The 26917-nt window shown below is 36.0% G+C and overlaps 1 long non-coding RNA gene across 4 annotated transcripts; it reads left to right on the top strand.

Annotated features, from left to right (window-relative positions):
- The first annotated feature begins 8 nt into the window (after positions 1–8).
- Positions 9–23735, top strand: LOC142871484 (uncharacterized). Of its 4 annotated transcripts, XR_012919741.1 has the most exons (5): positions 9–1958; positions 2458–2532; positions 10028–10174; positions 12952–13180; positions 19563–23730. It is a non-coding gene; the product is annotated as an uncharacterized LOC142871484 (long non-coding RNA). The 4 variants fall into 4 exon arrangements; XR_012919739.1 differs by having other exon boundaries at positions 10028–13180; positions 19563–23735; XR_012919740.1 differs by lacking the exon at positions 12952–13180 and having other exon boundaries at positions 19563–23729.
- The last annotated feature ends 3182 nt before the right edge of the window (positions 23736–26917 follow it).

Below are 26917 nucleotides of genomic sequence, written 5' to 3'. Positions count from 1 at the left end.
GAGAGAGAGAGAGAGAGAGAAAGAGAGATATTTTTGTGCTGAACAAAAAGATCACCTACCACCAAAAAGAATGAATGAAAGAAGCGGAGAGATAGAGATAGAAAGATGGAGAGAGATACAGAGACACCTAAGAATGACAGAAATATAAGGGCCAGGAAAATTAAAAGAGCTGGAACCAAATATACACAAATGGGGAATGGACAAAAATAGACCAAGACAGCTAGTTTAATTATCTCCTTTAAGCAACCAGACTTGATTTTATTTTCTTAGTATGAGAAGAGTTTCACCAGAGGTCCAAGTTTTCTTGGAATTTAACAATTCTTCAGAATGAAACATAAAAGAAAATTTTACAAATTATGGTTATAAAAGCCAAATTCATGGCTGATATTAAAAATGATAATAGAATCCAAGTGAATGAGGTTAAGCAAAGGAAATCCCCATTACATGTTTGTGAACCAAAATAGCTCAAAGAAAGGCATGTGTTTAAGCTGAGGAAAGGTGATGATTTATTATTTGCTTTTGCCATGGCTTTTATTTGTAGAATGAATTAACACAGGAGAAAGATAGTATTTTGCCTACCAAAAGTTAAAAAGAAAGTTGAATTCTTATACTGAGGTAAAGGTATGTAGATACAGAAGAAAGATTTCCTGCATAAGTATTTTTTTCTGGACACATTAAATAACTATACTTATTCATGATTATAAGTGTTTACTTGGATGATAGAGAAATAGAATTTCAATGGCAAACTTTGTACTTTGAAGTCTAGAGTTAAATCAACTTCTCAGAGTTCATAAAAACTAAGTACTGGCATTGAAGTTCTGCTTGAACACATGTTCAAGTTACATATATAATGGATATGGTGAGAAGTTTGTTTATTAGGCATTCTAGAAATGAAGGGAGATACACAGAGAGATAAGTTTGGAAAGGCCTCCTGAAGCCCAATATGAACATTTTATTTACCTTGATCTATCCTATCATTCCTCAAGTTATCTTCTCAAAAAACGCATGACAGTCTGGCATGGCCTTTAATACATTTTTGCATAAAACTGGTTGTAATGGTGTGTTATTTGTCGTCACTAACCTTTGCCAGTTAAAATTAACTCATGCCAGAAAAACTTCAAAACTTTTGAAGATTTTTTTCTTTCATACTTAGAATTGTTTTTAATGAGATGAAGCTGTTGTTCTTTTTGCAATTCTGGAACTGAAAGTGATCACAACTTAAAACTTGAAATCCCAAATTAAAGTTTATTTCCAGCTTTAAAGTATTTTTACTTGAATTTGTCTGGTATAAAGTTAATACAAACATTAATATATAAAACACTGAGAAAATGATGTGATTAAACTAGAGCAGTGGAAGGATTCTTCCAAATATGTTTCTTCTGTTACAAAATTGGGAACCAAGTGGATATAAACTCTAGAACTAACAAGATTTAATACAAATATCCTTATGTTCATGAAAGCCTTCATGTGGTTTCTATGACTTGCATAAAAATCAAGGGCAGAGAGGCAAAAAAATTAGTTTTGCAGTGTATTGATTTAAATATATATATTTAAGTTGGTGCATATTTCATCCAAATAGGTGGATAAACTCAATATATTTAGAACGCTATATAAATGTGGTTTCTAAAAAGTGTATTTTCTACATTGTTGAGGAATTTGCATGCATTGAAAAATTTTGCTTTTGAGAAATTAATTTTATGAATAGCTGAAGTGGCTGGTTGTGTTTGAGACTAAAAGCCTGTTGGAGAATTAGGCTAACAAAGGGTGAAGGTGAAGATCATTAGAGGTTTTAGAGCTGGCTGAGACGGGTTGCTGGGGTTGTGTAACTGTGCCTAGAGGGCGGGGTTCCTGTACATTCCTACTTCACTAGATAACCTGCCCCCAACGCCACTCCAGCTTCTGCCAGACAGATGGAACTCTCCAACATGGGAATCCGCGCAGCCATTCCAACAAGCAGGGTAGGTAAACCTTGAATAAAATCCCCCCTTCTTTATTTCTGGACTTGAGGCCAGATCCTGTAGATGTGGAAAGAATAGGGGTCATCCAGATTCCCTCTTTTCGCGCACACATTCTGCATTCTTCCTAAGAGCAACCTACCTGTAAGAGTTAAAAGGCGCTAGCGACCTTTCCTAGTTAATACTTCATTCTGATTTTCTTTTGCGTGCTTCCCCCCCCGCCCCCCAAAGGCTTTCTTTTTCCTGTCCCAATAATTCCCCTTCTCTACTCTCCCTCCAGGGTCCCTTCTCCCCCAACCACTGGCAGTTAAAATAATCCACCTTTTAGTTTTCAGCCACCAAACCGACCCTTTCCGCACACCCTAACGGGCAGATCTTGGGGACCTTGTCCTGAAGGTGTAGGCCAAGGGGGCTCTGGGCTGGCGAATATATGATGTAGTGTTGTGTTTGGTATCTCTTTTCTCCCTCCCGATATCTACCTGTTTTTTTCCCTCCACCCAAGATTCTGCCTGAGGTGTCCGAAAGATGCCGAGGAAAAGAACTTGAGGACATTTTGAGCACTCTTATCCCAACACCGGTAAGTGAAAGTGCTTTTCGGAGGGGATGGGCGTGGGTTGGGGTGGGGATTGTGTGTGACTGACTCTTTTGACTGTGCTTTAAACCGCGACCTTGGGGTCCTGGGCTTAAGTGTTTGTCTCTTCTTGGAAAATGTTCCTTAGTAGGCGTGCTACCAACAGACATAGCTGGAAGAATGCATGATTTTTCCACGTTGACAGAAATCACTGTGCGTCCCTAGGTAAAGAGAGTGTAGACGCGGCAAAGGAGCGTGGAGAGAAAACGAGACGAATTAATATGGAGAAGAGATAGCGGGACTCTGAAATAGGTCCTAAAGTGTAAAGTGACTCATTGCGTGGAAATAGGATTTCTTGAGTCTTAAGGCTGCTGTAGGAACTATGGGAGTTAACGTTCAAACCCGGGGTTATTGGCTCTCCGCATTTTGAGTTAAAGTTCTTTGCTCCAGAGCCAAGAACTTGCCTCTCTCCAAAGTTGTTTTGTTTTGTTTTTATTTTGATCGCCCCTCCTCTCCTTATTTCTACACTAACGTTGCCAACCTACTGCAGAACTGGCCCTCGGCCCCCAGCTCCTTGGCCTGGGTCAGGCGAGGGTCCCCGCCGGATTTAGCTTTGCTGCTCCCGGGCCAGGGAGGCGCCCTAAGCGTGTGGGAGGCTTCTCCTCTGCCTCTTCGAAAGACTAGGGAAATGAGCACCGTTCTGGGCTTTGCTTTGTCCCTGCTGGGAATATCCCAGATCCCGGCTTTGGAAATCTCAGGGAAATAATTGATTCTTAATGTACACTTAGGAGATGTCGGTGTACACTCGAGAGCCTGGCTGTCCCCGAGTGGCTGCGAGCGCGCGCCAGGCACAGGTTGGCTTGGCCGAAGCGAACTTGGGGCTCTAGCCGCGGCGTCGCAGTAGCCTTCCCGGCGCCTCGGGGACTCCTGGGGGAAGTCGGAGAGGTAGCACGATGGCGGGGCTTGAAGTCTTTGCGGCAGGGACAAGGCGACGATGTTTTCTTAGGTTTATGGACCAATGTAGAGAAGCAAGGGCGCGGGCTGCGCTGCAGCCGGGCGGAGAGGCGCTCTCGGGACGTAGCGCGGGGATTGCCGCAGGGGGTGAAGCCTGGCGCTGCGCAGGGAGCAGCAACGTGAGGGCGCTCTTGCCCAGCACAAGCGGAGTTTTGCGCTTGGTAGCTCACACTGATGCCAGGAAGAGTGGCTCCAGAACCGCGGCTGGCGCGCTTCCCCATCTTTTTCCTTTCTTCTTAGTCTTCTGCTCTCTCCCCCCCACCCCTTTTTCCCTCTGAAAGTTGTTTCTTTTTGTTTACCCAGTGCGATTTCAGATCGCAGCACTTACCTGCTAGTAGATAAAACCGTTTTCTCTGTAATAGACATCTTTTCTCCTTTCCACTCGCTACCCCACCTCCCTTTCGCTTTCTACAACACTTCGCTTCTCTGACCAAGCCTCGGGTCCAAGGCAGAGGGGAAAAGAGATAGCCTTGGGGTAGGAATTCCCTTAGCGCTCAGCGGCCTCAAGTTAGCGAGAGGGAGGCACGGATTCGGGTGGGCAGAGTACCCCCGTGTGCAGGAGATTCTCAGGCCGTTCTCCTTAGTTTTAGGAACAGGACAGGAAGGGAAGGGCGACACAGAATAGAGCTGGTCCCCTTCCGACTCCCCTCTCGCTCCCCTCCCTGCAAGTTAAGACTCAATTTCTATGCTTCCACACCATCCTCACCCGGTCCTCTATCAAAACTTGAGGCAGGCAGAAAGTTCTGAAATTGTGATCAGAAAAGGCATTTAAAATTATGGCAAATAACTCTCAAAATTATGTTTATGAGGGTGAGAGAGGAGATAAAATACTCCACGTGTTTTTCGTGGCCTGTTGCCTAGCACGTATAATTCTTTTCCCTGTCTTCGGCCTTGTGGAAAAGCCGCATAGGAGGAAAGCATGTGGCACGTTTCGGGGTTTGGAGATTCATGATAAAAAGAAAGGTTATTCAGTTACCAGACATGTTTGCATATTCATTTTCAGCTTAAGTCGAATTTTCCTGCACCGCTACCACTCCATGAATTGGGGTCGTCTTCTTCAGTTATATACCCCCTCTTCCTCTCCTTCTATTGTCTCATTCTTTAAATCAGTGCGTTTAAAGTGCAAACATATCTTCCTCCATAGACGTTTTTTATTCTGTTGATTGAGCAGAAAGACTAAAAACTGTAATGGGGTTAGGGAGAGTTGTCTCTCAGTTCTTTCATTTTCTCATTGCTCTGAAATTTAATGACCTGATCATTGTTGTTTGAAGTTAAATTATCTGTTAAATTAGCCCTAAACAATAACTGATGATATTTTCCTTTTGGATCTGGTTGCCCCTGAATTCTTGGCCCTGGATGGGAAAGAGAAGAATCAAGGGGAATGTAGGTGATATAATTTATAAAGATAATCAAAATCGATATTTATGTGCCAGTGATATTACATAGGAAGAATCACTTTCGAAGTAGCTGAATTTCATAAATAAGACATTCTTTAAAAAGCTTGTGCTTGAGAAGCCTAGATTCAAGAATGAATGTAAATAAGCATCTTTGTTGATGAAGAAAAAATATGAACACTGTATTTTCATTACTCTCCAGAACCTAAATACCCAAACTCATCACACACCCCTGCTTCCTAATCTAAATCAATTCTGCCCTCCAGGGATACATATTCTGAATAAGAATATTTAACTTTTTGCAAAATCAGAAACATAGTTTAGATGTGAATTTCTAGAAATCCAAAGCATATATATTTCTTTGAGTCAGACACTAGTTTGTTTTGCAATCATTATATGAAACAATTTTAAAATAATGCAGATGGTTTCCCCCCTTACTTGTTTCATATTGCTCACATATGCAGGCATAGGTGTGAGAGCTTTCATCCTGAATTGGAGAAATGACATCTTATTTGTTTTAACAAAAGGCCCAAAGAATCTTTAAACCCAAATGTATTATAGTAGTTGAAAAAATCTTTTAAAATAATGAGCACTATTATGTGTTTTTCCTATTATAATGTGCTGAATGAATAATTAGAGACTGGATGAAGGTTGAAAAATTCAGAGCAAGAATAAGGTAGTAATTTTATTATTTGATACTTTTATAATTTCTATAATTAATGATGTAGTTTTAAAGTTTGGCAAAGCTTTCTTAGAAAAAATAGAGTACTCCTCCCACCCGCTCAAAAATAGAAAGAATAAAGTAGAATCAGGTAGAACTGGCAGCAGGAATTGTTTATTTATTTATTTATTTTTCCAGTAGTAGTAGTATTAGTGGAGTTGAAAAATATATTTTTAATTATACATTACAACCTCTGATTGCAGGTTGGAAGACTAAAATCGATCATTCCTACATCAATTGTGTTGTCTATTACTACATTGATTTGTGTTTATTTATGCATAGGCTTTCAGTTATTTACTTACATATTTCAGCATCTGCCTCTTGATTATTATCATGGGTTGCTTTTAATGAAAGAGCTTATATAGATAGTGAAACACACTTGACAGATCCATTTTAAGTAAACGTGATAGTGAATCATGGCAACTCAATGAGTTTATGAAATTATTTATTCATACTTGCTTTTTAGCAATTAGGAATCTGTTTCTGATTAAAACCTCATGCTGCTTGAAAACTTCCATTCTTTTCTTCACATGTTGTATTGATGTGTTCCAATAAAATAGAAAAACATGATTTTATGATGTTAGATAGAATGAAACTGATAAATGAGCCTTGTTGTCTTTTTCTGTTGGCATGAGTATGTTACTCTCATAACAATAAGGTGGCTATTGGATATTAGTAAATGCTGTTGATGAAAAATCAAGGAGCAATCTTTTGAATATAGAAATAAGGCATCTGTTTTAAAAACATCTGTTAACTCTAAATTATGTCAGGGATACTTACGCCTAACAAGACATTCTGAAGTTCTTAAGTAAATAGTAAATGCATATATACACTCATGTATTCTATTATTTTGTGTATATGTGATTATACCATATGAAGATAGACATTTCTCTTGAACCAGTACCTCACATGAATGTTATGTATCAGGGTTCATTTGAACAAATAGGAAAACCAAAGACCACAAAATGTGTCTTTTGTAAGTACAGAGCAATAGTGGGAGATAGTGATGCATTCAAGTTTGTGCTTCTTTTATCACCATTACAAAATATTAAAAGGAGACTTGAAAATTGAGGAGAAACATGGCCTCATTTATTGAGTGGCATTTAACTCTCATTTTAGAGGACTTTCTTCGCGGTTAGGAGGATGAATCCTTCCTTGTTAACAGTTTGGAATACATCTATCAAACACTGTTAACAGTCCTACTCATCTTTTGCGCCCTCCCCCCTCCTCCCAGTCTTTACATGGAATATAGAAAGAGGAAAATTAACCAAATTATTTTTGAGAACGATAGGGCCCTGGGAGGTGGAAAAGGAATTAATCTCCTCACCCTGCCGAGTTTTCCTGAAATTACTTATCCTTAGCGTCGGCGCTGTGAGGGGTGGAGCCGCAGAGTCCCGGCGGCTGCAGGCAGAAGGTGAGCGAGCCCTGGGACCTAAAGTTTTGCAGAAGGCTGACAGGAGGAGTAGAAGGGAGATTTTTGATTTGTTTTATTCTTTTTTTTTTTTTTCTTTTTCTGTCTTGTGCCAAGCCCTTGAAGGTAACATAGCGACATGGCCTTTGTAGGACCAAGCACTCTTGGCATTCTGTCGAGATATGAGATTCCAGAGCATCGGATGAACAGGATTTATAGCTAAGACGTGCTCACCCACCCCTCCCTCCGTCTTTTTACGCACGCACCAGCTCTTCCTCACGTGCATCGGGGTAGTGGACAGTGTTGATTTGAATTGCTCTCCCTCGCTCCAAGCCTTTCCTGTGAATGAACCCGAAAACACTCGACAGGTCGTGAATAATCGTTTTAATGAGTGTGCAAAGCGTGCGACGGGGTGCACCGAGCTGTCGGGTTAAACAAACAACTTGTACCCTGACCAAATCCGATTGTTAAAGTGCAAAGTGATGTCAGTACCATTTCCATTGCCTTTCGGAAATCCACAGATCTGACACGCGGGAGTCCAATTTTCCCCATTAAAGAAAAATAACAATATTTTTCAACCGTGTATGTGATCTTCTTTAATATTAATCTGAGCCAAACAAAACCTCATTTGAGAATCAGAGAATTAGTCGTGTCTGTCTGAAAAAATAAATGGAAAGAAAGGAAAATGGAGGAAGAAATCAGAACAAATATAAAATGTCTGAGAGAGAATTACTTCTTGATAGCTCTCGCATCGTTGCTGATCAATATTGTAAAAACCTTACCTTTATATGTTTGTTTATAACTCACTAGAGGCAAATATCAAGCTACCTATATCTACACAACCGAATTAGTAATTTAGTGTTGTACTAAGTTTGAATCTGTAGACCTGTAAGGTCTTTTTCTATCAAAAATTTAACTATATGTTGTGTATGTGTTAGCCTGTTATAGAATGAAGTGATGAGTAGTTCACACAGTTATGCTTTCAAAGAAAACAGTTTGGAGGAAAGTAATGGGAAAGGGACCCTAATGGGCCACCATCTAAAACAATAACAGAAATTACAAGTGAACTCTTCATGAATCACACCCTCCCCTTTTTTTGCACAACTGCACTGGGGAAATATTTTCCTTTCCCATCTAGTAAAAAGATCCACTTGAGATCAGCCACATGTGCTCCCTTCCTTGTTCATTCTTTTATACTCTTTCACAATTCCAAACATTAAATACCACAAAACTTAAAAACGTCAAAAAATATTTTAAAAAGCTTTTTACACATTCCCTCTAAAAATTTTGTGGAGAGGAAAAATGTGTACAATGTTTACCCTCCCAGCACCTAATATATGTTCACAAGTCAAACAAAATGGCCATGATCTTGGAAGTCAGTGTATTAGTTCCACAAATCTAGCTTCTTCAATTCAGTAACAACATAAGAGGACTAAAGTTGATATTTGTGTTAAGTGTGATACATTATGTATTTTCTATATGAAAGAAAACATGATACCTTAGAGTCTGCAGGGTTATTTGTCCTCTTATAATTGTAATCAGTTTGTTGAAATGAAATGTTAGAGATACAGTATGCTTGAATGTGGAAGCTTAGCATTTGCTCCCCTAACTCCTATTGGCCATATGTTATCTATATATATATGTATCTGTCTTTCTGAACATCTATTTTACATAGGAGTGTGTCTATATACAACCAAAAAAGCAAATAAATGAGTTAATTCACTGAAAACATACAGATGAGGTGTTTCACAGAGTAAGCGATTTCTTATTAAAGTCATTGTTATTATGTTATTGTTTTTGTTATTGTTATTATGGTTGCTAGTTTTTGTTTATATGTGTCAATTTAACCCCAATTGGATACAATTGAAGATACTGAAATTGTTTCCATCATCAAACTTGGAAAAGACAGGAGATTTTGGACAATGTATTTGTTGATTTTGACTGTTATCTAGTGAATGTCTGTATCAGAATATTTAGAATATCAATTCAGAATATCCTTTATTTTTTAAGAAATTTGACAAAAATGAATATTAAAAACTAGGAGCTTGAATTTTTAAATTGTTTTAAATATTTTGGGGCACACAACAGACTGTACAGTCTTTTACCTAAACAGATTTCTTCTCTGTGGGCTGAGCTGAGGAATTTTAGGAGTCACTGAAAAAGCTGCATCCATTTCTGCTTTAGATACACAAACAGCAAAGCTAGAGGGTGCGTCTGTTTTTGTGTGTATATATGTAGTTAAAGAACTACACTATCAAAACATTAATTATATTTGAAAGAGAGCAGAGCTTGTTGTGAAGAGAATTGCATTATTGAATTTATATTCCATGGAATCTGAGAGGGATGAAATTGTGTACCTGTCTTATATGATGCACCCTCTTCCGAGAGGTGCATAACAAGAGCAAAGAGGTGATGGAGGTAAACTTGGAGGGGAGTGTCCTTAGATGCTTGGATGGTCCCGAGCAAAGAGAAACCACGTGAAAATACATATCACATGAAGAATATACATAGGATCATTGTTCTCTGTCAACAAAAACAAATAGAATCTTTTTCCTCTACCAAGCAAATCACAGAAGGATTTTGGCTGAATTTTGGGGAGGGGGAGTGGTTGAGTGACTAAGAAAATTTCAGTTATCATATTTTTGATTCCCAAGTCCTATTTATTTCACAGCTGCCAAATTTTATATCCAAAATTTAGGTTTTCTTCCTCCCCAAATCCTACATTGGTATGAATCATCCCTGATCATTTTTAGTTTTTGGCTTAATTACTAGTTTTCAGCTTTAAATTACCAATAAACTAATTAATCTGACTAATCTTCCTAAACTTCTGTTGAATGGTATAATAACTGCTATAACAACAAAAATAACAAAAACTGCAACAATAATGACAAAATAAACTGTTAATAATAATAATGCAAATAATAATAGAAACAATTTTAAAATAATTTCTCTGGCCGACAGGATGAAGATGGAATCCATTTCAGTCTGAAATTTGTGTTTCACAGCTGCAGTCAGGCATTCCTGTGATTTCTTGTTTCGATGGTTAGATGGATGATCTGTTCCAGCCCACCTCCAGTTTCCTAATAGAGACTCCCTTGGTCTAATATGGTAGGTCTTTTTAATGGCACTGAGTACTTTTGTACCCACTCCCCATATTGCTATGGATAAGTCACCCTGCAGATGCCACTTTCAAATAAATCAATCTAGAAAGGAAACTAGGAGGAGAAGCAGATGTGTGAAGGGTTCTTGGTTAGAAGGACCAGGTACATTCTGGCTAGAGCTCTGCTGGTAAGAGGGCAAGTTGTCATATTTAAGAAGCATGATCACAAAGCTGAGGATTTTGAAAAAAGGCAGAGTTATGCAGGTTCCTGTAAGTTGAAAGAGATCACTGGCCCTGAGGAACTCAGCCCATAAGGCAAGATATAAAAATTAGGGATTAGGCCCCCCAGGATGAATGCTTTTCATTCCTTTGATGACAGAGAGATGTAAACAAGGCAATGAAGTGAGGGGAAGAAGTGGAAGGAGAGGAGCAGGTTGAAGAGGTTAGTAACTACTGGTGGTCCAGCAAGTAAAGCTAAGACAATTTCTGTAGAAGACAGAGGTGTTTCTGTGAATTGTAAACTTGCCAAAGTTTATTGTTCTGGGTGAGAGAACAGCAACCAATTCCTGGGACTAGGCTGGAAAGACTTTGCTAGCGAGCCTGTGTCTGCAGTAATCCAACTCTCCTCTCAGCTCAATGTTCTCTCCATCTTCTGAAACCCCAGGTTCCCTCCTCCCCACCCTCAAAAAAAAAAAAAAAAAGAAGAAAGTGAAAGAAAGTGAAAAGAGTGGATGGGGAGGGATTTAGACTCAATATTTATCAGACAAACATTGAGGTTAAACCAGATTGTTTGATAATTGCATTCATTTGTAGGGGGAAAAGAAAACTGGTTAGGATAGGAAGAGCAATTATAGTAGAGGAGAACAGAGACTGAAATTGAAATTTCTTGGCAGATCAGCAGCTAGGGTCTAAAGAAGAACCACCTTAGCTATAGCAACAAGGACAGTTTTGGATCAAGGAAGGGTAACCACTGAACGTATTTGCTTTGTTCGCTTTTCCTGCAAATTAATGTAGGCCTAAAAATGTTTGAGAAAACAAGATCTGCATACCTTAAAAATTATAGAAAAGAAAGACATAAATATCAATAGCCAGTTTTGTCTTTTACAAAACATCTTTAAAAAGATATTGTCTTCAAATTTACATATATACACAATCCATAACACAAATGCAAACAGTAGTGAAGAGAGAAAGGGAAGAATAAAAAAAGGACTACAACTTCCCACTTCCCTGCTGTAGTACCAGGCATCTATCTCTACACCTTTCACAGCAGGAGGCTGAACAATTCTTTTTCATTTCTTTCTAGTCTTTTCATTTTAAAAAGTATGAAAAAAAATTCCAGTTCATGAGAATATTATTGCACTAAAGGTCAGCAAAGAATGAGGAGCTTTCATTCTGAGGTGATGTTCAGTCTTATCTCACCTAACTCTGCAATGAGAGAAATGCAGCTCTGGCTGTAACTGTATATCAATCTACTCTTCGATGGTACCCCAGGTTCTCTCCCTGCACTAAAAACTATTATTTCAACTCTTGTGGAAGTACATTTCTGCAACTTGAAATCAAACCAAACCTTTCCATATAAAATTTAATTCCAATTAAAATAGTATTTTAAGGAAAATATTCTGTTATTGTGATTATTTGTATTGTTCCTTTGATTAAGAAATAAACTATCATTTGTTTCAATAAGAAAATGAAATCAGCATTGCCAGTAAAAGTGGCCCTCAATCCTATTACATGCACTCTCAAAGTATGGCTTTTGAGAATTAATTTTCCAATATTTTGGTTTTAATAGTATATAACTGAGAACCTCTGAGTCAAAAAAGAGATGCATAACTTAAAGAAACTAAGTTTAATACTTTTGTAATTGGAATATCTGGAAAAAAAAGAAACAATAAAAGCAGTTATTTCACAAAGTAGTAAGTCATGCAGGCACTCATGTGCACATAGAATGTATGTACCCATTTAACAAAATCAATAGGTTTCAATATCCCATTATCTTAATAAATCTTTAACCAGACATTTAAATGCTTATGCATATATATATATATATATATATACACATCACCCTGCATATGGTTCAAATATGTATGTTTATTTTTTATAAAACCAAAAGCTAAACAAATACTAGTATTTCTAACTTTTGGACCACCAATAATTGGGATTTACTTGTGATCTGTAAACATGGAAAGAAAGTTCTGCTTTGATTATACTGTGAAGCAAATCAAGGTTACTTTCTGTCTTGGGGCATACAAAAGTGATGAATTTAGGGGTAGAATTAAGGTCTATATACCTTATCAGTAAGTCAAGGTATAGTAATACCATTCTTTAAAAATTCACATTCTACTATTAAGTAAAAGAAACACACAGTTTCAAAAACAGGAGAGGTAAGTCCAAGTCAAGACATGGTATTTCAGAAAAGAAATTCAAATGATGCTCACTAACATTTTTAGAGAGAATTTTTCAAGGCAGATACAGCCAGATCTGTTGCACAAGTGGCAAAGCAAAATATTTTAGTACTGCGCTGTAGGGGAATTGAATGGACTGACACTCTTCAAATATTTATGAAGAGTAATATTCCTTAGAAGAGGGTTGTGTGATTGTCTATCATGCTTCTTAAAAGGGCAGCAGGAGAGGACAGGTTTGGAGGGCATGGAGGGTAGATATGGCCAAGCATTGTAGCTGTTGCTAAGGGTGAAAGGATATGAGCCGGGTAGAACAGGAAAGGTTTCTGTGACATGAGAGGATCTGTAAAAGTCTATTGGTCTTCTCTTGTTTTGTTCTCTTTTAGGTACACATTTCAAAAACATATCCTTTCCACTAGATTCTTACTTGCAGTCGGCTTCACAGACAGCATCCAGCTTTCATTAAAGTGTGGTCCAATGCATCAATCCAGTTTTAAAAAGAAAACAATGGACAGGAAAAATAAAGTCTTATCAATAAAATTCTCACTGGCAGTTGGAGAATAGGAAAAGGGAAGCTTCAAAACAGGGTAGGAGGAAAAGAATAATACTCTTCAGGTGAGTTTGGGGAAGATGCTAAGTAAAATGCTGTTCAGAAATTGGAATTAATCGAGCAGTTTAAATACAAATCTGCCGGAAATCGGAAATCGTGCTCTGTGCGAATGAAAATGAAGGAATTTATGCATATTCTAATTTTCCCTCTTTGGCTGCTATTTTGGAGGAAGAGACTTCTTTTGCTGATGGTGGGACTTTTTTGTTCTGCACAGGAAATGTGTAAATGAACACAAATGTTTTTTTTTTTTTCTTTTTTCTTTCCATTCCTCTTCTCAAATCCTCCCTCCCCCTTTCAACAATCAGAAGTTGTTAGGGTCCTCAGTTCTGCCGTTATTGATCCCAGGGTTTCTTCCTTGTCCCAGGATGGTAGGGGGCAGGCAGTGCAGGACAGCAGAGTTAGGGTTCCTCTGGATCATTAGACCTTTGGAAATTAATGTATAGTTTCTATTACGTTTTTGGATATTCAAAGAGATAGAGGGTGAGAAGGAGTCAAGTTTAATATGATGAAAAATCATCTCGAAAGCCATTTCCTCTCACAACTGAGTTTTCAGTGACGAAGTCAGGGAGAGCTTAACAGTGATCTCACAAACCATGCTGTGAAGATCTACTGACCATCAGTGACAAGTCCAAACCCATTCCATCCTGTGCCTTTGGGAAAAAACAAGGATGGTGCATTTTAATTATTTTTAGACCAGTAAGAAATCCTCCAGTTCTGATGTCAGTCAGTCACCTAATGCTTAGAACAAGTGAAGTGGCTCCTAAGGTCGTTTTGCGGAACATGTAAAAGACTCCCGAGATGGGCATGTAGAGTGTGTGAGATGAAGGTAAGGGCGGGGGCGACTGCCTGGGGAGAGGGAGGGAGACAGAGACATTGAAAGAGGGACAGAGAAGTGCTCCCTTTCTCGAGCTCCCGCATTTGCAGGGAAGGCCGAGAATTTTCGAATTAATTCGGGGCGGAGCGGGGAAAGGCAGAGACAGACCCCGAGTTCCTATCTTCTTTCCTATACCCTGGATTTTTAAAAACCCGTATTCTTAACAATGCTATTTAATTTGAAAAGAGCCCCGTGGGTACCCACCCCGCACGCCCCCGCGGCCGCTCTCGAAACGCCTCCCGAGCCCGGCGCCCGCAGAGGCAGAGGCAGAGTCCGTCCCCGGCCGGTTCTCCGCCACCCGCACCAGCCTGAGGGAGGGAGGAAGGGAGGGCGGGCGGCGAGAGCAAAGCGCCCCCTCTGCATAAACGCCACTGCAAGCCCGTCCCTCAGACACGTTCTCCGTGCCCTAAGCAGAGCCCCGGGGTCTCCGAGTGCCCGCTCACTGAAACCACGTCTGTGGGGCCCCGCGCCCCGCTTCCCCCTTTAGTCTTCAGCCCTCGGGGAGGGGCGCTGCTCGGCAAGAGCCGGGCAGGCCAGTAGCCCGCGACCCCGGCCGCGTGGCTCAAGGCGCAGGTGTCCGTTCCCCTCCCGGCCGGCGTGAGGGACGGCAGATTCCCCTGAGGAAACGCTGGGAGAACAGCGCGGACCTTTTCTTACAAACCTCGCGTCAAGGTTACAGCCACACTTAGGAACCTCTTCCGAAAAGCTCAAAAATTCCTATTTTGCAAAAAAGTCTGCTGTGGTGTGGTGGGGCCTTCAAAACCCTGGGACGCCTCGTGCGGCCTGGGCTCTAGAGTCACGCCCTGCCCAGGGACTTTTCTCCCGCGCACTGGAGACCTCGCACTTCCGGTCTCTGTCTCCGGCTGTCGGCGACCCGCCCCACCTCGCGCCGGGCGCTGCATTTCCGGCCCATGTCCTCTGTTGCACTTCCGCCCGGTCACGTGGATGAGGGATAGCGTAGGGAGGTGTTTTCTGTATCTTCCAGGTGGCTAGTGGGATCTTAATTTGTTACCTTCATTTGTCTTCATTTCGAATTTCCTTTAATTTCTTCACTTCCTTTAACTTGGAGATCCAGAGGGCTAGAGATGGAGAGAAAAGGCCGGTTGAAGACAAGTCTTTTTTGGCTTTTCAGATCAGCTGCCCCTTTCTGAATTCCCTGCACAAATTCACACCAGCAGCTGAGGTTTGGGCCTCTTTGTTTTCCTCTAGGGTCTAGGCTAGTGCCTGCACTTAGAAGGCATGCAAAAAATGTTTAATGTCTTACAGGATAAATGATATTGCTTCTTTAGGCATATGGTACTTGAGGGGGTAGTGGATGTCCTCACATCCTCTGACTTCTGCTTTTTGCTGAATTTAGTTGAGAGGTTGTTACATAAATGGTTTTTAGTGGCCCTAAGGTGTTATTCATTTAGAGACTCTCCCAAACAGGTGAGGGGGATCCTTAAGAATTGTTGAAGAAATTATCTCTGTCATCCTCATATATGAGGCAAGATGCTGTGATTTTTAGATTTTGGGGTTTATCAGCCCTTCTGTTAGACTTCTCCTTTCCATTTTGTTTTTAAAACAGTTTTACTTCCTCTGGTAAGAGGTCAAGGCCTTATGAAATAAATTCAAATTCTTGCAGTGAATTTGAGGCAAAGACTAAGATTTCTCTTTTGTCTTTCCTGCTGCTATATTATAGTTTAACCGTTGTTCCTTAATTCACTCCTATGTTATATCTTCTGCGTCATTCAGCAGCATTTGTTCTCCACAGTAACTTTTGTTTTTAAATACCATAAGAACTTTTTTGTCCCAAGGAGAGAAATCTTGAGAGTTGTGAAGTTGTGAGACCAAATTCAGTCAGTCAGCATATATCTAATGCATATTCTATGGAGCACCAATTGTATAACCCATAAACTATTCCTTAGAATATTTAATGTCTCACTTTCATTGACTGTAAAACAACTGAAGATATCAAGCCAATGAGGTAGTAATCATGAAAGTAATTTGAAAGGTTATAATTACAAATCAAATGTAAAGTATATTTATTAACATCATTATTAAGGGGTGCCAGAGGGATGCAAATAAGACCTATTCCTATCCTCTGGGAACTTACAATCTAGTTGGGCATAAATAATGAAATGTAAATTGATAGAAACAGCTACTAAGCAATATTTGGTGTCTGGCATTTTGAAGATATTCAGTAAGTGTCTTCATTGCCTCACATTAATTGTAGTTGTATCATTCTTATAACAGAAATATGATACTGATAAGAAGTAAAGGAAGTAATAATTAGGAAAACTTTCATGGAAGAAATTAATTTGTCCTTTATATGTTGCATATGAAGGTTGAAATATGCAATCTGTTTGTGTGTGAGGGGGTAAAGGTGTCATAAATGAAGATGAGAAAGTGTTTGATGAAATGGAATTTGCTGGTAAATTGTAGGAAAAGTTAAAGACCTTGCAGAGGAGTTTGTATTTGGCAGTAGAGGTGATAGAGACTTATGGTGGCCCTGTGAGCTGAGGATGTTATGATTAAAATTGAGTTTTATTTTGAAAATGATTATAGCCAACTACTGAACATAGAGAAAATTGAGGGAGAAAGAGTAGGAGAAAAGATTTTTGTGCAGTTCTGGAATGTGATACTGCTAGAGAAGGGCAACAGTCAGAGTTATTATTAGGCTACTTTTCCCCAGTTTTTATATGATGGAAATTACATTGAAATGATGAAATGAAGACTGAATCTTGAATCTAACAAGAGCCACAGTACCACTGGAATCAGTACTACTCCCTTATTCTTCACTAATGGTAGTGATAGATGTTAGACATTTAAAGATGGTGTCTAACCTCAAAATATCTTCATCACCAGTTAAGCTCAAGATTTTTTTTTTTACATTTAGCATATCTATCCATTATTCAGTTGCAGTGGTTCTCAACTTGAGGCGATTTCGTCCCTTACCTCCCCTAGGGGACATTTGGCAATGTTTGGAGACATTTTTAGTTATAGCAACTGTTGAGTCACTACTGGTATCTAGTAGGTGGAGGCCAGGAATGTTGCTGAACAATCCCAGGATAGTCCCCCACAACAACAAATTACCCTGTCCAAAATGTTAATAGTTCTGAGGTTGCAAAACCTTCAGTTATGGGGATGATCATGAGCTCTAACTCTAGAGAGCTACACTATGTGTCCCAAGTCCTAATTTATATTGCAGTAACAACTTTAATTGAGGAAATTTTTTGTTTAGTGAAACAAACATAAATCTGAAAATGGCAATACTCTGCCTATCCCTGAGGCCTTAGAAACAGGAAAATCAGAAGGGTACCTGCTTGGATTTTCTACTTTTTATTAAATAGAGTTAGAAATCTTCCTTAAGGATTTGTCATCTAAATTTTATTTATTAAATTAATAAAATGTGCCTTTGGAGTTGCTTAGCAACTTATAGAAAGCTTGCTTTTTAGAAGTTCATTTGTTTGTTTAAAACCTGGGTAGGTTGCATATTATTAGCTACATTACATAAATCAACAAAGAAATGTACACTGAAAATGGAATAAGATGTTTCAACACATTTTCTGCTCTCTGTGTTTGGCAATTAAAACACTCTAATTGTCTGGTAGAATTGCATCAAATATTCGACAAACATTATGTATGAAACTTCAACATAATATTGAGTATGCAAGAGAAGCAAAGGGGAAAAATTAAGCAGGTTTGTCATAAAGTATGTGTTTATCTTAACCTTTCTTCTTCAAAAATCTTATCTACTAAGTACTTTTATCAGACACTAATTATACTCTTTCTGAATAGAATTTCTCCAACACCCTTCAGTGCCTGTATGCTTTAATCATATCTCATTACATCTACCTAATCCATATCTTTTTCACATTGCCAGGACTCATTAACAGTTTTAAAAGCCAATCTTGGACATTATGATTTCATGTAATGGAAATGAAAATAATGCCAATAATATTTTATTTCTAAAAATATAATGGATCATTTAAATTTTGTTCTGATGCCATTCTTTAAATATTAATGAGAAATTAACTTTCAAACTTGCATTAAGCTAGCAGGTCTGGTAAGATGTGTCTGAAAACTCTGAAGCACCTTTTCGAAGAAGTTATTTTTATAGCTATTTTAACAGTGTATCATCAGTCACTTTGAAGGGAAGTGATCCTTGATTAACAGTTGGCTGATACTGTGCTTCCGCAGATGTGTGGCAGCAATACAGGTGCTACCTATGAAACAGTACCTATGAAACAGGTAATTTATGGGATCTACATTTTTCTAATTGAAAAATGTGAAAGCTTAAATGTGTCTTTATCTTTGTGTATTACTACATTTAATAGCTATAGAGAAGGCAAACTGAGTGTCTCACCAAAATAATGAACTACAGACACTATGTTTCCCATAAATTTCAAGAAAAGATTGTAACTTTATTCCTTTTGATTTCCTATTTTTAGAAAAGAAAACCCTGATAAAATTCACAGTTACATGACAAGGTTGAGTCTCATAATAATGACTTTTTAGGACTTGAAATTCAAATCTTTTTCCTAGAATATAATTACATAGGACTAACAAGTTGTTCTCTAAAATGGAAGCTTCCACCACCATTGTAATCCAGCTTGAGATTCTTTCTTGAAAGTAATTTTTAAGAGTCTTAGGAAAAGTTTAATGTTCCATTATTTATCATACTTATACTATTAAGTTATAGTGTTTGAAAAACCACTAACCAAAAGTCATTGTCCAAAAGTACAGCTTTTAAACAAGTACCCTAAGCTATTGTTTACTAGTAGTGGAGACATAATAAAGTTTTCATTCCTCTCTGATTTTTCTTTCATTTATTACTTTTGTCAAATAACAATTATCTCTTATTTCATGTCTTTTGTTAGACATCTGTTCATTTTTTTCATTTGTAATACATATATATTTTTTTCTTTTAGAATTTTATTTTTCTTCTGATTTCTCTCCATTAAAATGTTCACCTTGTTGCTGATTGTAAGAAACTGTTATTAAGCAGAATCAAGTGAAACCATAGGATTGTTGCTGAGTTTGGTTTGCCGTGTCTTATCTTTTATAATTGCTAAAAATTGAACAGGGTAGACAGTTAGATTTTTATGATCTGTAACAATTTTTTTTTTCAAAAATCACTTGGCATTTAAACAGTTTTTTTATTTCTTTAATCATATTTTGGGGGTAACTTTGCATATGCTCAATTGTTCACATGTGAGTTATTTCTTTTTTTTGCTTAATTAAATAGATAGAATATTGAGATTTTACTGAATTTTTATAGTGATGCCATAGACAATGCTTATTTTAATGGAATTTCCTTCATTTTATTACCAATTAAATTAATTCTAATAAAAATAAAATTTGGTAAACTTAACATAGTAAAACACTATAACAATTTAAAAATTACACAGTATTAATATGCTTTAAAAATTATGTGTAATCTCTTTTTAATCTATTTTTTAATTAAGAAATTTTGTCTTTCCTGTACTGATCATATTATTTCCTTGTCCTGTTTGTGTTATTATTTTCAGAGGTTTTTCATTGGTCAATACAATGAAGGCTGACATGACCATCCACATCGAATCAAAGGATTATTGCTATGCCATTATCAATCAGAGGTTTTCAAGTATGAGTTCTCCAACTCAAGGAAAAGTAGCTGGATCCAGGCAGAAAGGCATTTGGGGAGAACAACACTTGCTGCAGTGCTCATGATGTGTCTCCAGAGAAAGTTGCTTCAGCATTTTTAAAAATACTTCTTGCTACAGTTATCTTCCAGACTCTAAACTACTAGATAGGTTTTTAAGTTCATCCAGATCTCTTCTATATCTGAATTCTTGGTCATTTTTCTATCCTCTCACTACACAGATAAAGAAGAAATAATAATAAAGGAATAAAAATGGTTTCTGACTGAATCATTCCATTTTTAAAGAACCTTGATGGATTTATTAGCCTTATTATTGTATTTACTATCTCTCTTTGCTCTCAAAGTGCACGGCACTGTGGCAGCATTAAGCTTGAAAAAACTTAGCTTTCTTCATTGATGGGGTGCAACTGGTGTAGCACCATCTTCCCCTGACTCTGTATAACAGCTTGTAGTTATTCTGGGCCACACCTCTTTTGAGTCCAGCAGTTCTTTGCATAGTATGGGGTTTTGTACCATTATAGAGACATGATACTCTTGTAGGAGGAATTTGGAAAGCTTTGCCTCACCAGTCAAGATGTGTGTTATGATGATTAACTGAATCCTGTGGATATTCTGCTTCTACCTTAAGTGAAAGAAAGAGAGAACAGCTGTTATTATCCTCACTCACTTCTCATAAATAGCCAGGATTTTTCAGCTTGCATTATTTTATCCTGGAATTAATTTTTTCAGTTCCTGTTGGTTCTTACAGATTATCCTGAGAGAGGCACCAACAAGAAATTTGAAATAAAGGGCATAAGATGAGATTGTCCTTTGATTGTTAAACTTCAAGATCTAAACAAAACAGCTCAGCACAAACATGTGCAATGTTTTTTAAAAGAACAAATTAATTCCTGTGCATCAGGGTTTGACTTAAACTAATATAAGGTATTAACATATCCATGGAAAGACTTTCAGGCATGAAAGCGGACAAAAGTCAGAAGCAGGGGAGGAAAAAACCTTATTCAAATATGGTTCAGAGATGAGGGAGGAGGCTTCATTCCATTGGACTTTAGTCTCAATGACAAGGCCATTACTGTTGTGAATGAGATCAGGCTATTTAAAGTTGATGCTGTTAAACATTCTATCCATGAGAAATCTTCATTCTGAATCTATGATTTTCAAGTAATATTCTGATTATTATTTGGCTTTCAAAATAGCTCTGCTCTTAGAAAATAAAGCTAATCACACAAATTTCAAGCATACTTTTTATAATGGTAGTTACTATTAAATGAGCAATGTTCCAGGCCTTCAGTGAGGTTTTCCTTATTTATTTGTCATAAATAAATAACTTGATTTCTGTGTCAAAACTTTAGTGATTTCTTTACAGTGTATCTACCTTTGATAGAAGAATAATTTTTTTTGCATATTGATAAAATCAAGGTGTAAGGTTTCCAGTATGAGGGGCAAATCCAGGATTATTATATATTTGCCAAGTTCAGTCCTTCCTGTAAGCCTTTTCTGTAACGTAAAAAATGAACATACAGCTACACAGCCAGGAAAGTAGTTGAAGTAAATTACCATTGTTTAAACAATAATTTCTTGGGGTCAAATATTATCCACAGTGCAATGTTTTACATTAAAAGAATAGCCCTAGAATCAAAAGGACCTTTTGAATTCTGGATTCACTAATTAGCTGTGAGATCATCTTTATTTTTATAATCAATTTCCTCTGTACAACAAGTTTATTATTACAACTCCCTCATAGGATCACTTCAAAATTAAATGAGATATTTCACTTAAGGTTCTTAGCACTATGCCCAGAGTATGGTAAGACATGAATGGAAAATAATTTTGCTTTAACATTTTTCATTAGGAGTGATAATAGTATTATCATAATAAGATGACAGATTCAGGATATGATTGGGGAAGCAAAACATTGACTGGAACCAATTCCAGAATACTTGAGATCATATACTACTACTCTTACTCTAATATTAACATCCAATACAATTATCACCTTTGCTCTCCTCTAAAGTCCCAGATTTTATTGTTATCTCTTATAATTCCTTATTCATAATATTTAAGGAATAGACAAATTAATCAATGAATATTATAGCTTCTCCCAAATCTCGGTGGCTTAATATTGTCAAGATTTATTATTCTCTCATGTCATATTCCAGTGTAAATCAGGTGGAGAGTCAGGGTGAATTTTTGTTCCATTTAGTCTTATTCAGTCATTCAGGGACCTGGGAGTAACTGCCATTTTTAGGGTCTTGGAGCCTTCCACTGGGTGCTCTGCATTGGGTAGGGAGGAAAGGAAGCTTATTGGAGATTCTGCTTGATAGCTCCTTAATTCCATTGTCCTGAAGTCAGTCACAAGGCCCAGCCTAACCTCCCTAAGGGAGGTTTGAGATAGTAATTTAGTTGTATATTTAGGAGGGGAAAGAAATGAATTTGCTAAATACATAGCATTATCTTACCAACCAACCAAACACTCACTAACAAAACTAAATTTTATGACTCTTCTCAGCTCTTATCTACAAATTAACTTACACATAATTTTATAGAGCAATAAATCTCATATTAGAAAGTCTTTGTCAACAGGGATCGTAATTGAGGATGGCTTTCTAACACCATTTTTTTTTAAAAGGATGGAGTCTAACTGTGTCGCCCAGGCTAGAGTGGCCAATCATAGCTCACTGTAGCCTCCAATGACTGGGCTCAAATGATCCTCCTGCCTCAGCCTCCTGAGTGGCTGGGGTATACCAGCACTAGACATGGGGCCCCACTGCTCTACTATCTTTTGATAAGTTTTTGTTCTATAGGAATTCTCTGGGTAACCTTTTGTGAAGCATTTATTCTACTTCATTTCTACTTAAAGCTCATATATGTGAAAGAGATTATATCCTCAAATGAGCATTTTCCTTGCTTTTATCATCTTGTGTCATTATCCCAACATTCTTTTATTATAGTTGTTATTGAGAGCACACTTTCAGATTTAACATGGAGATTAACTGTAAAATAAGTAAATAGAGAATTGTTTTGTTGGAATGAAGTATAAAAGTTAATGCTTTTAAGAGATTTTTTTTCATTGTTAACTGCTATTTCTAAGTGACTATAACACTCAAAAAGAAGTGGATTGACAATCTTAGATTTAAGATTTTTCTCTATGAAGAATTGCTGTGATGTGAAACTTTACACACAGTGTAAGCTTTGCTATGATACTCCAAAATATGCTTTTTCTAAAGTTCTACTTTACTGATGAGAGAGTTTCCTGTATTTAAACCGATTCAGTACATGGATTCTTGGGGTCGTCCCAAATGAAAAGATTTTCATTGTTCTCATGATGATGTTTAACTCATCACGGTTAAGGAAATAGATCTAAATTTCCTGCTTATTTTACACTTTACCTAACAAATTTAAATTGATAACAAATAACACTCTACACAACACATGTTAGTAATACAAATGATCTGTTGGAGACTGGCTGTGTATATTAATGGTTTCCTTTCCACTGAGAGTATTTTCAATTATATTGATACTATTCTGTAAGAAATCAGTATGTTAATTGTTTTCTCATAATATACATACATGAAATTGGCTTTTTACTTTGATATTTTTATTAGAGATCAAAGTATACTTTTATTAGCCATATTTAATATAACAATTTTTTGATACATATTTAGATGCATTCTGAAGTGACCATTTTAGTTATTATGTGAAATTGAAGACCCTAACATTCCTTAGATGATTATATATTCATGTACATACTTCTGTTTTTAGTGGTTGTAACACTAATTAATAATTCTTATATGAAATACTTGTTTTCCAACTGCTTTTTAGTGCACTTTATAATTTGTCATATAATAAATAACCTGTTTGCAAATTAAAGGAGGTTAGAGAGTTCAAAATAACATCATAATTTTAGTTTATATGCTAGCCTAACCAACTTTAGCCTTTTTTAAATAAATAAATATTGAAAAATGATGTCTCCAACTATGTTGTTCTTTAATTAGAAATACATATTATTTAATTAAACAATTCTGTGAAGGAAAATGTTTGCAAATATACATTGTAAAAAGAAAATGGAATTATATTATTTTATTATATTAAGCTGAAATATATTATTAAGTATATAGTCATATAAAAACTATGATGAAATATTTTCAGTATTATGCATTATAATCTCAGTCATCTTATATTATTTATGTTTGTATATAGCTTTTTATTGACTATATTGTTTATATTATGTAAATAATTTTTTGATATTTAAGAATAATAATTGATTGATGAGGATGTGGAAGCATTTACTGAGAAAACAAGTCAAGTTTTTTAACCTTTACAGAATTATCCTAAAATTTTCATTTTTATCTACTTCTGTTAATGTGATCCTGTTAAAGAATTTCTAAGTTTTTTTTCTACTTGGACATACAAATTGTTGAATATTCATATAAGAAATTATTCCCTTGATTACTTCATGTTCTATATAGATTTCATATATTAAGTATTCAAAGGGTTTAAGTGCTCTAGACTTTAAACTATTTAATTCCTTTTGTTCCATATCATAAATCAGTATTACTAACTTCTATTTTTGTCATTAAATTTTTATATTATAGAGCATAGGTATTTTAGTTTAAGGTTTTATGCATTTTGGTAAGAATAATTCCAATATTATAGAAAGTAATTAAGAAAAAATTATTTAGCATTAGAAGTTGTGTATAATATAAATGCTAATTAAAATTCATTGGCAAATCATTTAAGATTTTATGTAAGTTGACTTCAAGACTTTTTTTTCCAAAACAGTTGTTATATTTCCCCATGTTTCCTGCATGGTAGATTTTGAATTTAGCGTCTGACATGTTTTCTCAACTACTGGTTTATAATGAAAACATGTAGGTACTCAAGGGAATGTGTTAAAAGCAAAAATTCTATGATCCTTGAAAGGTAAATGACAGCGTTGAGATAGTCACATCTGGATCAGAAATGTTTCATCTGTTTATCTAACTAAACAAACACAAATAGAGATAATTAGAATGCTAACAATGCATGTTTTAACAAACAACTTATGGCTTTCATGAAGTCAGAATCCAATTTTTTATTTTTCTTTGATCCTACAAATTGTAAAAATGGGTTGACCTTCAGTGCCAAGTGCCTTTGAGTGATTACAGCAAATCTATTATTTGTATTTTGAAGTTTGAAGATAAAATTAATCCTTGACTTTCAAACAATCATGTATATTATATATTTAAATATATACACTTCAGACATACACATATATAATCATATACAGTATAGTATGCCTAATTATTCATTTGAATTTATCTCATCATATTTTGATTCTTATTAGAATTGAGCTAACATATTTTAGAATTGCTAACCTGTAGCTGCAAAAAATTTGTCACATACATAAAAGTAAAATAAATCCCTTCCTTGGTAAAAGTCACAATTGTTTATATTTAAAATAAGTTTTTAACATCACAGTAAACTGCTAACTGACTTTTAAATTTAGCTTTGCACATAGATTAATAGGTTGAAGAAATTTTAATATAAAGTAATATTTTCTAAATCATATAGTTTTAACTCTTAAAACTATTTTTTATATGCTAAAGGCAGAAATTTAAAATAATTTTGTTTACATTCTTATGTGGTGTGCTTTAAAATTAGTATAATCATACTTTCTTGCTGAGTTGAAAACATTTTCTTTAAATTCTAGTCACAAGGCTTGCTATTAAATTAATATAATAATACTCTTTTGTTCAGTTATGAGTGAAGTAGTTGTTTAATTAAACATGCTATTTGTTTATTATATAGTGTTTCAGAAATACTAGTTGATAGGATAAGGATTTATATCAAACATTTTAATCTGACAAGTAAATTACATTTCTTCCACCATAAAAAAGGTGACCAGAAAACTGCAGCAGTGATGAAAAGACATATTCTTATTACTCAGTGATATGATATGCACTGTCTACAAAATATGACCTTTTTCACTTTCAAGATTAAGGCAAGTTTTTTACAACCACTAAAATAAGGATAGCAGTCTTGACTGCTATTTTTAATATTAAAAATATGACATCAAAATTACCATTCCTTTTATTAGTCAACTAACAGGATGAAAAAAGAGCAGAATGGATTTTGACATGAAAATATGAATACATTGAAATCTATAACTTATGTACATATGAAAAATTATAAGTCTCTGTAAATGCTATACTCAAGAAAGCTACATACAAAATGTGTTCCATTCACCAGAGCAGAATTAGGAGGATCATGTACATTTTTAATAGTTTTTATTTAAATAAGTGTCCTTTGCTGTAATTTTCTTTACATGGAGCTTTTGTTGTTATACCAATTACCATTGCTTTTACATCAGTAAAACCTATTCTCCTCTTGAGTTAAACTTATGAAGTAAAAAAAAAATCAACAAGAATTCTATATGTAAAAATATTATCTATAATGATCAATTTGCATGAAAGTTTGCATGACCTTCTAAATTTGATAGAACTAGAAGACAGGTTTTACATTTTGATTACTTTTAATATAACTAAAGTATAATACTTTTTTGGAGAAAACTCTTCTGATTTTGATTTTCCCATTGAAATTAAAACATGGTACAGGAATACTAAAAGATTACTAAAAATCATGAATGAATTTGTAGTTTATTGGAACAGGGCAAATTGATGCTACTATGTTACAAAACAAACAATCAGACTTTCTCTTGTTTATTCAAAGTTCAGCTAACATGAGCTTGTTAAACATGTTTTCAAAATTGCTGAAATACTGCCTCCATTCTATGAATTAGATGGTAAACATAAACAGCTATTTCTTCAGTCACTGACTGGTTCTCTGTATATCTTTTTGTTAGGTTTATGATAGGAATATTGATATTAGTTAATATTTATTGAGCATTTATTATGTGTCAGACAAATTTACATATATTTACTATTTAGAAAAATTTGGCTACCTCTCCAAACACACATACACGCAACATACTGTTATATTCACTATACGTATGCATTTTATTAAGTAGGTTCACATTATATATGAAAGAGAAATTAGGAATTGGTCTTTCTTTTTTAAACTATTAATAAGTTAATGAACAGGGACGTTAAAGAGTGGTAAAACCAATCTGGTGTTATTTTGGCCATTATATTTTTTCTCCCTTCAGTGAACCACAAAGAAAAAAGATGGGTATGATTTTTACAGGGGTGAAATAGGTTGTCTGTCAGTTGGGGTTAGGCGACAGTCTGTCTGCAAGCCGTA

The sequence above is a fragment of the Microcebus murinus genome, chromosome 6 (genome assembly GCF_040939455.1).
Source record: "Microcebus murinus isolate Inina chromosome 6, M.murinus_Inina_mat1.0, whole genome shotgun sequence".
Lineage (NCBI taxonomy): Eukaryota > Metazoa > Chordata > Mammalia > Primates > Cheirogaleidae > Microcebus > Microcebus murinus.
Note: the sequence above shows the minus strand (reverse complement) of the source record. Positions and strands in the feature narration are given on the sequence as shown.